Below are 12,278 nucleotides of genomic sequence, written 5' to 3' on the forward strand. Positions count from 1 at the left end.
TCAATTGAATATCCTAATCTGTCTTCAGAAATGAGACCCGTGCCAATTCTGAAACCACCAGAGAATTGGACCTTAGTCGAACCAGATGAAGAAACTGCAATGCAGGGTACTGACAGTGACGTTGACCTGGATTTTAAACCATGCTCATCAGGCGATCCACATCTGATAACACAGACCGAATTGAACGATTTGGTCAGAGATTTGGGTCTGTCAAAAGCAAAAGCCGAGCTGCTGGGTTCGGGACTGCAGGAATGGTGTTTGCTGTCACCAGGTATGAACATTTCTGTGTTTCGAGGCCGACATCATGATATAACCAAATTTTTTACACAAGTCGGCAGTCTGTGTTTCTATTGTGACATTGAAGGATTGTTCTCGGCCTTGGGTTTTGATCACAACTCGGAAGAGTGGCGTCTCTTCATTGATTTGTCAATGTTAAGCCTGAAATCTGTTCTGCTATACAGTGGCAACGTTTATCCTTCAGTACCTGTTCACTATGCAGCACACATGAAAGAAACGTATGAGAATATGGAACTGTTGCTGAAGCACGTCCAGTATAGCAGGTACATCTGGAATATCTGTGGAGATCTTAAAGTCGATGCTCTGTTACTAGGACTGCAGCTCGGCTATACAAAGTACTGTTGTCTCATCTGTGAATGGGACAGCCGTGCCAAAGAGTCACACTATTCTCGACAGAACTGGCCACTCCGTAAAAAGTTAGTTCCAGTACAGAAAAATGTGGCACATGAATCACTTGTCGCCCCGGCAAAGATAATTTTGCCTCCTCTTCACATAAGACTGGGACTCATGAAGAATTTCGTGAAAGCACTGAACAAGGAAGGTGAAGGTTTTCGTTATTTAAGACAGATGTTCCCAAGAATAACTGACGCCAAGATCAAAGAGGGCATTTTTGTTGGCCCCCAGATCAGACATGTTATGAGTGACAAATGGTTTGAAGATCTGTTAGTTGGGCCGGAACAAAATTGCCTGGAAAGCGTTCAAAAACGATACAGAGCGCCAGACTACATTCAGCAGGCAGACAAACTTCTCAATGCATACAAGACAATGAAATGCAACATGTCACTCAAGATTCATTTCCTCCACTTCTACTTGGACTTCTTCCCTGCAAATCTCGGTGCTGTCAGTGACGAAGACGGTGAAAGGTTTCTCCAGGACATTGCTACAATGGGGAAACGATACCAGGGCAACCGGAATCCGTCAATGCTTGCCGACTACTGTTGGACGCTACAATGTGATGCACCAGATATTGCATACTAAAGAAAATCAGGAGCAAAACACTTTTAATTCTGTTGAATTTAATAGCTTATGCAAAACATAAACGTGACTACCGTTATTGTCAATAAACATATGAATGTCTATTTCTTAGAGTTCCTACGTGATGCAGTAAAACCACGTAGGTACCTGTCACAATCAGCAAAAACTTTTCAGGAAGCGAGACTTTTCAAAAAAATTGTTGTGGAGTGTTATGAACGGATTTTTCTATCATAAAAGTAGTTAGATAAATCACTTAAATTAATACAGTAGGTTCAAGTATAAAATAAGTGTACAGTATTGCTTTTTCTGATTGGCTGTTACTAAAGGAACATTTTCTTTGATTTCAGTAAATTTAGCTAAATTATATTTACAAAGATAAAGGTGAAGCCAGACCCTTCTTAGAGTTTCTCCTTTCTAAATGATGTGGCATAATCATGCAATCCAATTCACAGTTCAGCGGTGCTCTTGATTGAGAGATGGCCACGCCCACATGCCACGCCCATTTTTCTCCGGTCTGCTGTAACATCTACCTGGATATCTGAGACTGGGATGTATCTCACCAACATCCAGCCCTGCCCCATATGGCAGATTTCCGTGAGTATTAATTCGGCATCAGCCATGGAAATCTCGAGGATACTTGGAGATAATGGAGACTGGAATTGTTTGTCTTTAATGTTCAACCACACCCTGTTATGCAGACTGTGGTGAGGTGTATTTCGAATGACTGCAGAGATGACCGGATGTTAGCACCAGTGGCAAGCTTTCACATTTATGAATTTTCATAAAGCAGTTGCTCCTAGAGTGGGTGAATCCTACACTTTAGATAACTGAGGGACTAAAACATGATATGTATTTGTGTAGCCATTTTCTGGTTTAATATTGTAGCAATGAATGTGTCTAGCAAAATATTTCAGAGTAAAAGTAACTACTAGCATTTAAAAATATAATGAAATAAAGTGAAAGTAGGCAGAAAATTGTATATTCAAGTAAAGTAGAAATATTCTGAAAATATATTCAATTACAGTAACTGAGTATTTCAGTTTTGTTACTGTAAAACACTGGCAGTTACTGGATGTGTCATTTTTTTCCTATGATAAAGTTGGATTGGCACCCAACTAGGGATCAACTCTTTCTTTCTACAAATTTTATTAATATGCACACTTGCATACAAAAAAATGTATATGGGTGGTACAGTGGTTAGCGACTGCTTCTTCACAGCTGCAAAGTCCTAGGCTTGGGTCCTGTCACTGGGCACTGACAATAGCGAGACTGCTTGCTCTTTCCTTGTCCATAATGCTTTTTCCCCGAGGTATTTATGTTTTCTTGAAATTATCTTATATATAAGCGTGTACGTGTGGAAGTAGATAGATAGATAGATAGATAGATAGATGTGAGAGGCACTATATGATAGATTGATAGATATGAAAGGCACTATATGATAGATAGATAGATAGATAGATATTTTATTAATCCCAAGGGGAAATTCACATAATCCAGCAGCAGTATACTGATACAAAAAAACAATAAATTAAAGAGTAATAAAAATGCATGTAAAAACAGACAATAACTTTGTATAATGTTAACATTTACTCCCCAGGTGGAATTGAAGAGTCGCATAGTGTGGGGTCTCCTCAGTCTGTCGCTGAAGCTGCTCCTCTGTCTGGAGATGATCCTGTTCAGTCGATGCAGTTGATTCTCCATGACTGACAGGAGTCTGCTCAGCGCCCGTAGCTCTGCCACGGATGTCAGACTGTCCATCTCTGTGCCTACAATAGAGCCTGCCTTCCTCACCAGTTTGTCCAGGCGTGAGGCGTCTTTCATCTTTATGCTGCCTCCCCAGCACACCACCGCGTAGGAGAGGACGCTCGCCACAACCGTCTGATAGAACATCTGCAGCATCTTATTGCAGACGTTGAAGGACGCCACCTTTCTAATGAAGTATAGTCGGCTCTGTCCTCTCTTACACAGATCATCAGTATTGGCAGTCCAGTCCAATTTATCATCCTGCTGCACTCCCAGGTATTTATAGGTCTGTACCCTCTGCACAGTCACCTCTGATGATCATGGGGTCCATGAGGGGCCTGGTCCTCCTAAAATCCACAACCAGTTCCAGTTCCTTGGTCTTGCTGGTGTTCAGGTGTAAGTGGTTTGAGTCACACCATTTAACAAAGTCCTTGATTAGGTTCCTATACTCCTCCTCCTGCCCACTCCTGATGCAGCCCACCATAGCAGTGTCATTAGTTAACTTTTACACGTGGCAGGACTCTGAGTTGTATTGGAAGTCCGATGTATTTTGGCTGAACAGGACCGGAGAAAGTCCAGTCCCTTGCGGTGTTCCTGTGCTGCTGACCACAATGTCAGACCTGCAGTTCCCGAGACGCACATACTGAGGTCTGTCTGTAAGATAGTCCACGATCCATGCCACCAGGTGTGTCCGTCTGTCCTGCCAGGAAGTGAGAAGTGGAGTCGGGATAAGGACTCCGCCTCAGAGGAAACGGAAAACTCGCTTAGCCGCTAATAACACAAGCGAGACAAGCAATTCAGCAAAACGAAACCTCAGCAGAAAGACAAAGTCACTTAGCCGCTAACATCAGCAAAACGGTATCCCTTTTACTTTTCTTCCCGCCACTAATGCACAAGTGATGTGAGGACGTCGGCAAAACTAATCCTCCTAGGAGAGACGCCCAGAGTCATTCCTTTCAATTACCTGACATCAATACATTTCAAATTTTTTCTTAGTTTTTAGGACACTACAGTGCAGGCTTACATAGCTAGTTATTATACTGTATATTATATATCCAAGGCAACTTAACAACAGTTAAGATACAGTAGGTTACATTTCTTTTCACTTCCCAATTGCAGTGCAGGCAGATGTAAGGACTTACCCACTGTCACTCATTGTTGGTGGCTGGGTTTGATTCCAGAACTTCAGGGATTTGAACTCCAAAGCCTTAACCACTATGCCATGCTGCCACCTCCACCACATTGCAGAGATGTGCATGCTAGTGTTAGCAACAACTCTAAATTGGCTCGCTATGAATGAGTGCCACTATGTGACTGAGTGCGCTCTTCAACTGACTGGGATTGCTGTCTATTGCTGCCATGATAGACACTGGCACAACAAATCCCCAAACTGGATAAGTAGTTTATAAAATGTACATAAGACATTATATAAAACAGAAAAAAGACTGATTTCTCTAGCAGTCTCTTAAACACTTTGGCTGGCAGATGGGTAAGTCTGAAAGGCACTATATATGATTTATCCTTGTAGCTGTCTTTCACTGATAGGCCAATTTTATTTTATATAGTACTTCTCGCAGCAAGAACTCCATAAATGTATCTAACAGGTCTCTGTAAGCAAAACAAATCAGAGAGATGCATGCCATGTAAATATATAATTCCATCAAATGAAGATACACACATATACATATTTACTGTATGAATGAGCACATACACAAGCAAGCACATTTATTTTACATTTCAGCGTCTAGTTCAGAAGTAACAGTATATTACACATTTTTCCATATTTTCTGTAGTGGGAAGGTTACCACAGTGCTTCTCAAGTTCAGGCCTGGGACCCCCCCGTTACTTTTGTTCCCATCAGTTTCATTATCACTGAGTCATTTTCCCTTGAATTGATCTCATTGTGTAATTAGCTGGTCTTTTCTCGTATTCTCTTATTCTACATTTAAAATTAGTCATGACGGTTTAACATTTATTAGAAATTTAGAAATCCTTATATTTTTGCCTTTACTTTAAATGCTTGACTCTCTTGTGTTGTTTTCCTGATAAGTTAATATAATGTCAGTTAACAAGGAGTGGAGCAGACACTGAGGCAAACATCACTAAATGCTGAAATGCTGAATATACTTCAGTGTTGGACTCACTAGTGAGGTCAGTACTAAATAATGGCTTAAATAACCGAAACAAATGGAAATGTGGAACAAAGTCATGGTGATGATGATCAAAATTTTTAAATCCAACAGAAAAGAGAATTATTTAAATGCAACCTGTACTAATGCTTGCTAAACACCAATTAAACTTTTAGCAAATGCAGTTTCGTAATTAGGAATGGCGAAGGCAAGGTATGAATATACAGTGTGATGGACAGCCGGGACGCCCCTGCTGCATATGTTCCGGGGAAGCCACCATGGACAGCTCAATACCTCCCTCGGGATGCTAGGTGGCAGCCTCCCTGGCCAATGTTCATTTCCCACTCTTCCACGTGACTCCATGGGACATGGAGTCCTCCACAGCCTGGTTGGGGTGCTGCCGAGACTCAAAAACCCAGCTGGACGAGTCATCAGCCCCACCTGGAGGTGCAATTGGGACCAGGTGGTCAAGCACCTAGAACACTTCCGGGTGGGGTATAAAACGGGCCAGCCTCCACCACTGAAGGGCCAGAATCGGGAGGAAGAGGACAAGGTTGCCTGAGAGGAGTGGTGGTACAAGGTGGAGAGTTGTTGCTTTGTGTTGTTAAAGTGCTTTTGGGACTGTGTTGGGCCTGTGGGACACGGGGAAGACGTGCCCCATGGCTGAAGGACTAATGAAGCCTGTGTGATTTTTTACACGTACCCCTGCGTCAGTCTGTGCCGGGTCGGGCGCTATATAGCGTCTTTCACAACAGGCAGTTAAGTAATAAATGCTGTCAACTTGCACTTTATTGAAGTTTATACATGTAAAAACATCGATAACCTCCAGCAGTAACAGGGACTACTAAGGAGGTACTTAGCGATTTGGAAATTGTAGAGGAAGCAGTGCTTCTTAAATTAAATAGGCTGAGGGCTAACAAATCATTAGGGGCCTCATGTATAAAACCTTGCTTAGATTCCAACCCAAACTTTTGCTTACGCCAGAAACACAAAAACTACGTATGCACAAAAAATCTTGGATTTATAAAACTGTACATATGCCAGGTCCCACTCCATATTCCTTTATAACTCTGAAATGAAACTAAAACTTATGTGCATGTGCACACGCTTTTAGCTACACCACGTCTCCTACCAGTAACCATATAATGGCTTAAAAAGTCCTTTATGAATATTCATGACCTAATTACCATATACATTTCTCCATGTTCGAGGGACATATTTACTTTCAAACCATGGGAGAACTGAGGAACCAAAACTTGAGTGAATGTAAATTTGAGGTATTACTGACATTTGGTGGTGTTTAAGAGTGGCCTTTGGGGCATGTCCCATCCACAGTGTAACTCTGTTAATAAAGTCAGCCTCAACTGAAGGGTAATGGTTCCTCAATTTTTCAAGGCCACTGTTAATGTAAATATGTTAATCAGTGAATCAGGTGCATGGTGATGTAGTGTTAGCACTACAGTAAGTAGTCTTGGAGTTTCGTCCCATGTGCTGCCTGCATGGAGTTCATGTAAGACTGCGAGTGAATTGACAATGCTTAAATATTCCCCGATGTATTTGTATTTGTGTTCGCCCTGCAGTGGGCAGTGGACATTTCGATTCATCTTACTGATTGAATTATTTTGATTCATGTGATTAATTTATGGTCTCGTGTATATGGGACGTCCATGGGGTCCCCTCTGATTGCCTCAGAAATATATAATTTAATAACTTATTCCTTATTTTAAAGTACAGAGTATATTAATAATATAATTATTTATTAATTTATAGATATCTCTATACAGTCATATGAAAAAGTTTGGGAACCCCTCTTAATTCTTTGGATTTTTGTTTCTCATTGGCTGAACTTCCTTTTAATATCTGACATGCCTTATGGACACAGTAGGTATTTCATCAGTGACATTAAGTTTAATGGATTAACAGAAAATATGCAATATGCATCATAACAAAATTAGACAGGTGCATAAATCTGGGCACCCCAACAGAGATATGACATCAATACTTAGCTGAGCCTCCTTTTGCTCCTTTGAGCCTCTCGACGCTGTCCTCCTGTAGCCTGTGATGAGTGTCTGGATTCTGGATGGAGGTATTTCTGACCATTCTTCATACAAAATCTCTCCAGTTCAGTTCAATTTGATGGCTGCCGAGCATGGACAGCCTGCTTCAAATCATCCCATAGATTTTCGATGATATTCAAGTCAGATGGACTGTGACGGCCATTCCAGAACATTGTACTTCTCCCTCTGCATGAATGCCTTTGTAGATTTTGAACTGTGTTTTGGGTCATTGTCTTGTTGGAATATCCAACCCCTGCTTAACTTCAACTTTGTGACTGATGCTTGAACATTATCCTGAAGAATTTGTTGATATTGGGTTGAATTCATCTGACCCTCGACTTTAACAAGGACCCCCAGTCCCTGAACTAGCCACACAGCCCCACAGCATGATGGAACCTCCACCAAATTTGACAGGAGGTAGCAGGTGTTTTTCTTGGAATGCGGTGTTCTTCTTCCGCCATGCAAAGCACTTTTTGTTCTGACCAAATAACTCCATTTGTGTCTCATCAGTCCAAAGCACTTTGTTCCAAAATGAATCTGGCTTGTCTAAATGAGCATTGACATACAACAAGTGACTCTGTTTGTGGCGTGAGTGCAGAAAGGGCTTCTTTCTCATCACCCTGCCATACAGATGTTCTTTGTGCAAATTGTGCTGAATTGTAGAACGATGTACAGATACACCATCTGCAGCGAGATGTTCTTGCAGGTCTTTGGAGGTGATCTGTGGGTTGTCTGTAACCATTCTCACAATCCTGTGCATGTGCACTCCTGTATTTTCCTGCTGGGTTAAACAGCAACTGTGCCTGTGGCCTTCCATTTCCTGATTCCATTCCTTACAGTTAAAGCTGACAGTTTAAACCTCTGAGATTAGCTTTTGTAGCCTTCCCTAAACCATCAGACTGAACAATCTTTGTTTTCAGATCTTTGAGAGTTGCTTTGAGGATCCCATGCTGTCTGTCACTCTTCAGAGGAGAGTCAAAGGGAAGGAAGCACAACTTGTAATTGACCACCTTAAATACCTTTTACCACTCATGATTGGACACTCCTGTCTATGAAGTTCAAGGCTTAATGAGCTCATCCAACCAATATGGTGTTTCAGTAATCAGCATTGAGCAGTGACAGGCATTCAAATCAGCAAAATGACAAGGGGACCCACATTTGTACACAGCCACTTTTTCACATTTGATTTAATTTCATAAAACTAAATACTGAGTTTGTTCAGAAAACACCCCAGTGCTCAGATGTTCCTAGGAAATGAAAGACATACCACTGTTATCTTTTTGTTGAAAGGAGAGTCAATTATTATGCAGGCTGAGAGGGGTTCACAAACTTTTTCATATGACTCTATATATAAAGTCCAACGTCTGTCTGCCTGTCCACTTTGCACAAGAGAAGTACTTAGCAGATTTAGATCAGGTTTTTTCTATAATTTGCTTGAACAATCTGGTGGAGTTTGCGACTTCTGTCATCATGCTAAGTATCATAGTTCGCTTGCAGGGCGATGTATTCACACTAATCCGAGACAGAGGCTGCGGGCAACATTTGTTTATTGATTTTTAAAGTCTGCCCTGTTTCACTACTATGTGGGAGGAGCAGGGGACAGCCAGTATTTCTATGTACTGTAAATGTATAATTATTTATATATTAATAATTACCATTATCGGCGTACTATACGATAACCTTCAGTGAATACACTTGACTTAATCATTCCTAGTTTTCATGCTCTTTCTCTGTACTTTTAGCATTCGTTTACTCAGAGGTTGATGCGCTTGCTCTTCTTTTCTCCACCCTAGCAGCCCGCTTCTTCTCTATTTTCGTCGGCATCTTATCACGTTAAAACTGATTAAGTCGGTGTTTGTGTTGCAATTACTTAGTACCTGTTCCTTAATTTTTCACTTAAGCTGGCACTTAAGTCTTCAAGCTGCCTCAAGAATGATTTAGGATATGAAGAGGTTGAGGAAGTGACTGTGAAGGTGGTATGGATGAGAATGGTGCCCGTATGCATGTGCCGCATGCTTGCCTTGCTGGCCACTGCCAAGAGTTGATTTTACAATAAAATAAAAGAAAAAGAAAAATAACCTTAAACTGGCACTTAAGTCTTCAATCTGCCTCAAGAATGATTTAAGATATGAAGAGGTAGGGAAGTGAAGATGAAGGTGGTAGGGATGAGAACTGCGCCTGTGTGCCTGCATTCTACAATGAAATAAACATAAAAAGAACCTTGGAGGTCAATCATCACCCTGAGCGGATAGTAGATGTCACGTAGTATATGTGCACTAAATTTCAGGTCAATAGGTCAAATGCTTTGCGAGCTACAGGTGATTTCAAATCCTGGACAGACAAACGGACAGCCATGGTAGTATATTATACACTCACCTAAAGGATTATTAGGAACACCATACTAATACGGTGTTTGACCCGCTTTCGCCTTTAAAACTGCCTTAATTCTACGTGGCATTGATTCAACAAGGTGCTGAAAGCATTCTTTAGAAATGTTGGCCCATATTGATACGGGTTGTATGACATCGGCACTCGTTCCACAGTAATTACCGAGATTGCGCTATGCACTTCTTGCTTGTGAATTTGTTGCGCTAAAAGCTTATTAGCTTTCTCCATGTTCATAATAATGATGTCTGGATTTGTAAATTAGTTGTTCGGTTTCTTTAGTTGTCAAGAGGTTTAATTCTGAATGTAGAGCCTGCCTCCTCTTATGTAGAGTCTCGCTTGGTAGTCTGGCATGTTCTTCATCTATTTTAGTAATTTCGCTTTTATCTCTGCTACTTTCTTCGCTTCGGATTTATTTCTGTGGGAAAGATATGAGATAATCTGTCCTCTTAAGAAGGCCTTAAGAGTTTCCCAGAGTATTCCTGCAGAGATCTCAGGGATGTATTTGTCTCTAGAAAGAATTCAATTTGTTTGGATATAAATTCAGTACAATTCTCGTCAGCTAATAGAAGCGGATTGAGACGCCATCTGCGGGTGAGTGTATGGGGCTTAGTAATTTCAGCTCCAAGATCATCGGAGCATGGTCTGAAATAACAATAGCATCGTATTTACAAGATTTAATCTTAGGCAAGAAGTTATTATCTATAAAGAAGTAATCAATCCTTGAGTAGCAATGATGTACTGGTGAGTAGAAAGAATATGTTCTTGAATTTGGGTTTAAAAACCTCCAGGGATCTGATAAGTTGTGATCAGTTATAAACTTTGTAATTATCTTTGCGGTGTTAGTTGCCGTTCCCCTGTGGAGGAAGTCTTATCTAAAAGTGGATTTAGAACACAATTAAAGTCCCCAGCCATTATAAGTTTATGAGTGTTCAGATTGGGAATGGATGCAAATAAATTTTGTATAAATTCCTTATCATCAACATTAGGTGCATAAACATTTATCAAAATCATTTTACAGTTAGATAAGTCTCCCATGACCATCACATATCTCCCTTCAGGATCCAATACTACATCTGATGCTACAAATGGTACTGTTCTATGTATGAGAATTCCCACCCCTCTAGTTTTCTTTGTAAAACTAGAATGGAACATTTGGCCAGTCCAGTCTTTTGCAGCCGGAACTGATCCTTACTTAGTAAGTGGGTTTCCTGTAAAAATACTATTTTAGCATTTAGACCTGTTAGGTGAGAAAGTACTTTCTTTCTCTTTAATTCGTGATTCAGGCCTTTAACATTCCAGCTTACGGTTAACTGTCCCATCATGGAGACACTGATTCTGAGTTTTTGGTGTCATATTATAGTCTTAACTGGAAGTGAAATAGTTTAGGTCTTAATTTCCTATTCCCCCAAGAGTTGTTGCCATGCAGCTTATTATTACGTTGATAGTTATAATTATAAAGATTGAGATGATAGATTAGATATAGATCAAGCCTGCTCTCTTCCCCCTTAACCCCCCACCCTCCCTTTTTGCCTCCCCAGGTGAGGCTAAAACCCACTTCATGCAGTCCCAGTCCTCTGACATACCCAGAGACAGAGCACGCCCAAAGCACATCAAGCCCCCATGCAGTGGCGCTTTAAGGTTAAAAGATAGAGATATCTGTTACCAATATAGTCTTTAAAAGAGGAAAAAAAAAAAAAAAGAAAAGAATTTTGCACTTAATATATATATATATATATACATATACACATATACATATATATATATATATATACATACATACATACATATAATCTTCATCAATTTTAGTGCATTAAGATGATATCCCCAGATAATAAACCCAGGTGATGGTGTTAAAGATGTGTCCAAAACAAGCATAACAAGTCTTAATGCAGTAATAGCAATAACAGCAAACCAAGGGTATGATATTGAACAGTCTCATTTAGGGTACACATGAAATAATTAGAAAAGAAAAAAAAAAGGAGGAGGAAAACGTAATTAAGCACAATAAAACACAAACATTTAGCCCTAGTAATACTAAGTAATGATAAGTAATAAGTAAGTAATAATAATATAAGAATATGAGAATATATGCTGATAAAAAACCCGTATTTTAAAAACAAATAGATCAGACAGTAGATTATTAATCCTAGCTTTATCATTTACCGCCATGACTCACAATTATGTATCAGAATAGTCCCGGATCAGCTTTCTTAACTCATTTTCTGCCTCCTCCTTGCTAGCTTAAACATAGAAATGACCCTGCCATTCCACTTTCAGTTTTGCCGGATACAGGAGGTCGATTTGACATTGGCTTGCCGTGAGCCGCTGTTTAATAAGCCTGTGTGATTTTTACACGCACTCTGCGCCAGTCTGTGCCGGGTCGGGCGCTATATAGCGCCTTTCACAACAGGCAGTTAAGTAATAAATGCTGTCAACTTGCACTTTATTGAAGTTTATACATGTAAAAACATCGATAACCTCCAGCAGTAACAGGGACTACTAAGGAGGTACTTAGCGATTTGGAAATTGTAGAGGAAGCAGTGCTTCTTAAATTAAATAGGCTGAGGGCTAACAAATCATTAGGGGCCTCATGTATAAAACCTTGCTTAGATTCCAACCCAAACTTTTGCTTACGCCAGAAACACAAAAACTACGTATGCACAAAAAATCTTGGATTTATAAAACTGTA

Source organism: Polypterus senegalus, chromosome 3 (genome assembly GCF_016835505.1).
Source record: "Polypterus senegalus isolate Bchr_013 chromosome 3, ASM1683550v1, whole genome shotgun sequence".
In the NCBI taxonomy this organism is placed as follows: Eukaryota; Metazoa; Chordata; class Cladistia; order Polypteriformes; family Polypteridae; genus Polypterus; species Polypterus senegalus.